The sequence below is a fragment of the Otolemur garnettii genome, unplaced genomic scaffold, assembly GCF_000181295.1.
Source record: "Otolemur garnettii isolate 467f Iridium unplaced genomic scaffold, OtoGar3 scaffold00018, whole genome shotgun sequence".
NCBI classification, from domain to species: domain Eukaryota; kingdom Metazoa; phylum Chordata; class Mammalia; order Primates; family Galagidae; genus Otolemur; species Otolemur garnettii.
Genome location: NW_003852413.1, coordinates 6,618,136 through 6,622,550, shown reverse-complemented (window position 1 = coordinate 6,622,550; position 4,415 = coordinate 6,618,136). Strand labels below are relative to the sequence as shown.

Genomic DNA, 4,415 nt, shown 5'->3' with positions numbered 1-4,415 from the left:
CCCCTCTAAAAATAGCTGGGTGTTTCTGGGTGGGATACTGAAGTAAGAGCATCATTTGAGTCCAAGAGTTTGTCTTTTTTTTTTTTTTTTTGAGACAGAGTCTCTTTATGTCACCCTCCGTAGAGTGCTGTGGTGTCACAGGTCACAGCAACCTCAAGCTCTTGGGCTTAAGCAATTCTCCTGCCCCAGATTCCCAAGTAGCTGGGACTACAGGCGCCTGCCACGGTGATACTGTCTAAAAAAAAAAAAAAAAGATTTCAGAGCAGTATATCTAGTATAATCCCATTTTTGTAAAAGAAAAACAGCAACAAAACCTACACATGATCTGTACAGTTGTATAAAGCATATAGAAAAGTCTGTAACAACACACCCACACCAACAGGTAGTTGATAAGTTACCACTGGACTAGCAGAAGGAGGATGAATATCTCTTTCTCTATGTAATACTATATTACTTGAAGTTGTTATGGCAAAAAAAGAAAAGCCAAACTAAAACTAAACATACAATGATTTTAGAAGAGACTTCAGGTTTAAGCCGGTTCCTAAATATTTGCAGTAACAAGGAGGAAATTACCTACACAACAACCTCCACTCCACCCAGCACGGATTCTTTTCCTCCTCCCTTTCACCCTGAACTGCTCCATAGGGCCAGTGAGAAGCCGTTTAAACAGGGGGCGGGCGTTCGCAGGGAACCTCAGGTCACTTAGAACAGTGTCAGTTTCCCGCCCAAGTGGGAGCTAAGGCGGAGCCAGCTCCAGTGGCAGGAATCCCCGCACAGTTTCAGGAGATAGGAGGCTTATCAGGCTCTTCCCGGCGCCCCCCAGCGTGTGAGCGCTCACACGTCCAAGGGTTCAGCTGTTCAGTAGATTCCCAGGTACACAGCAGTCCAGGTGTGCCTCAGGGTAGGTTTTTTTCTCCCCGAGTCCGAGAGGACGCCCGAGAGTTCAGATGCCCCGAGAAGTGCGCGGGGTTTTGCCTCTGGCGTCCCTAAAGCTGCTTCTCAGGTAAGGTGAGACACGTGTGAGTACAGTCCCCGCCTCTACGGGAGTACCAGGACGTGTGTGCTCTCTGGAGCCCGCCCAAGGGAGGGTAGGTGCAGGTCCCCGGAGGACAGAGAGAAGGGCGGAGGTGGAGGTCACTCACCGCTCGGCCAGTGCGGCCTGAGTCCCCGCTCTCGGCTTTCTCTCGCTCCGGGCTCAGTCTAACCTCAAAAGTCAACTGTGCTCGTTAGAAACTGACGGGCTTCTGGGCCAATGACTGAGCAGCTCCCGACCGACGCTGGACCAATGGTTGTACGGTGAAAGTCCAGCCAACGCCTCTCGCAAAGTGTTAATGGGTAATGTAGTTCTCCGCTACCAAGGGCTTCTACCCTGTTAGGCGCAGAGCCTCCTGGAAGATGTAGTTCCGCTGTGCGTGCAAGTGTCACCAACGCGTCGGGAAGGCGGCGACGCCTGGAAACGACCTTAGAGGTCGCTGTGGTCTGGCCTGTGGCTTGGAAGACAGTTTGCAGGCGGGGCAGAAGGTTAGGGCTCGCTGAACTTGACCTGCTTTCCTCAAAACCCTCCTGGTATCAGAACCCAGATACCTTAAACCTAGAAAAGACGGCGGGAAGCCTCGCAAAAACCTAGAGAACTTGGGGAAGAGGATAGATGAGTTTTTAAGATCAGGACGAGGACAGCAAGACTAAAGAGAGTTTCTCCACCCTACATTTTATTATCATTGTAAAAATTATATTAAAATATATAGACACAAAAAGTGTAGAAATGAAGGAGAAAAGGACTCACCCTGCTGCCCTTACACAACTAGCATCTATGTTTTGCTGGACAGTATTTCTTCCTGACTTTTTTTTTTTTTTTATTAAATCATAGCTGTCTACATTAATGCAATCATGGGGTACAATGAGCAGGTTTTATACACAATTTGAAATATTTTCATCAAACTGGTTAACATAGCCTTCACGGCATTTTCTTAGTTATTCTGTTAAGACATTTGTATTCTAGTAAATTTCACATGTACCCTTGTAAGATGCACCTTAGGTGTGATCTCACCGGTTATTGTCCTGACTTTTTAATTGCATTTTTTGTATTTGCGTAATTTTGACTCACAATTTTAAAACGTTTTTATTGGCCAGGCGCGGTGGCTCACGCCTGTAATCCCAGCACTATGGGAGGCTGAAGAGGGAGAATCGCTTGAGCTCAGGAGTTTCAGACTTGCCTGAGCGAGAGTGAGACCCCTGACTCATGAAAAAAAAATGGAAAAACCCAGCTGGGCTCCTCAGTAAGCATCTGTAATCCCAGCGGCTTGGCTTACTGAGGCTGAGCAGGGGGATGTCCACAAGCTGGAGTCTGAGGTTGCACTCTGCTCAGGGGCATAGAGTGGGACTCTGTCTCAACAACAACAACAACAACAACAACAAAATGTTTTTATTAAGGAAAATTTCAACATACTCAAAGTAGAATAGCCTGATGAACCACCATATAGTCACCACTCTATTCCAATTACCAACTGATGACCACCAGCCATGTTTGCTCTATCCCTGCACCTACCTCACCCCCTCCCAAACATTATTCTGAAGTGAATATCCAGACATCATATAATTTCTTCAGCAAACATTTCAGTATATACCTTTTTTTTATTTGAGACAGCCTCAAGCTGTTGCCCTGGGTAGAGTGCTATGGCATCACAGCTCACAGCAACCTCCAACTCCTCGGCTTAAGCAATTCTCTTGCCTCAGCCTCCCAAGTAGCTGTGACTACAGGCACCCACCACGACGCCTAGGCATTTTTTGGTTGTAGTTGTCATTGTTGTTTGACAGGCCCAGGCTGGATTCGAAACTGCCAGCTCAGGTGTATGTGGCTGGAGCTACAGGTGCTGAGCCTTCAGTATATATCTTAAAGAACAAGCATTCTCCTTTTAACACATATCCATAAAATTATCACTCCCACTCCCAAAAAAATCAATAATAATTTCCTAAAATCATAAAATATGAATTAATGTTCACATGACCTGATTGGCCTATGAACATACTTTTTCTTTTTTTTTCTTTCTTTTCTTTTCTTTTTTTTTTTGATGCAAAGTCTCACTTTGTGGCTCTCAGTAGAGTGCTCTGGCATCATAGTTCACAACAACCTCAAACTCTTGGGCTCAAACGATTCTCTTGCCTCAGCCTCCCAAGTGGCCAGGACTACAGGGGCCGGCCACAACACACAGCTATTTTTAGAGACAAGATCTCACTCTGGCTCAGGATGGTCTGGAACCTGTGATCTCAGGCAATCCTCCCACTTCTGCCTCCCAGAGTGTTAGTATTACAGGTGTGAGCCACCATGCCTGGCCTGAATGTCTTTCTTTTTCTAAAGTTTGTCTAAGCTGGCCTGGTAAAGTGGCTCACACCTGTAATCCTAGCACTCTGGGAGGCTGAGGCAGGTAGATTGCTTGAGCCCAGGAGTTTGAGACAGCATGAGCAAGAGTAAGACTGTGACTCACAAAAAAAGAAAAGAAATCTCCTACTGTGGTAATTCTAGAAAAAAATAAAATAAAGAAAACAAAGACAAGAAAAATAAATAATAATCCTATCATTATGATCACATAGACTTAAACATATTTGTTCTCTTTCAATCCACTGCAGTTATTATTCCAACTGATGCCCATATTTTCCCATCTTTGGCTAATGGATACCTCTTTCAAGTCAGCACCTGAATCCTTTTGACAAAATGACTCATTTGCTTGCTTTCTAATATGACAAGATGTTTTAGGCTCATCCTCATCCATATGATTGACATACAGTAAACTGCATATATTTAAAGAAAACAATTTTATGTTTTGGCATGTGGTGTACATCACCATGATCAAGGAAGGGAACATGTCTGTGGCCCCCAGCCCTCCCCAAGCCCTCCCTTAGATCTGCTTTCTCTCTTTATAGATTAGTTTGCATTTGATAGGATTTTATGTATATAGACTCATACATTACATCCTCTCCTTGTCTGGCTTATTTTGCTCAGCATAATTACCTTCAGATTCATCCATTTTGTTGTATGTCTCAGTAGGTGATTCCTTTTATTGCTGAGTAGAATTCTACTGTATGGATATGCAACAATTGGTTTATCCATTCACCTTTTGATAGACGTTTAGGTTGCTTCCACTTTTGGTCTGTTACAAATAAAGCTGCTGGGCTTGGGGCCTATAGCTCATTGAGTAGGGTGCCAGCCACATACACCAAGGCAGGTGGGTTCGAGCCTGGCCCAGGCCTGCTAAACAACAATGACAACTGCAACCAAAAAATATCCGGATGTTGTGGTGGGCGGCTATAGTCCCAGCTACTTGGGAGATTGAGGCAAGAGAATCTCTTAAGCCCAAGAGTTTGAGGTTGCTGTGAGCTGTGATGCCACAGCACTCTACCCAGGGTGACAGCTTGAGACT

The 4,415-nt window shown here is 45.0% G+C and overlaps 1 protein-coding gene across 2 annotated transcripts in view; it reads right to left on the bottom strand.

The window, feature by feature from the left end:
- The window catches only part of SLC25A19 (solute carrier family 25 member 19), a 15,293-nt gene extending 14,097 nt beyond the window's left edge, over positions 1–1,196 (bottom strand). The window contains exon 1 of one of the 2 annotated variants that reach the window (XM_003786586.3): positions 1,143–1,196. The gene's annotated coding sequence lies outside the window, so the exon portion shown is untranslated. Of the gene's footprint in view, positions 1–577; positions 616–1,142 lie in introns of those variants that run through there. The other variant, XM_023511064.1, reaches the window with a different exon arrangement.
- Between the last annotated feature and the right edge of the window lie 3,219 nt (positions 1,197–4,415).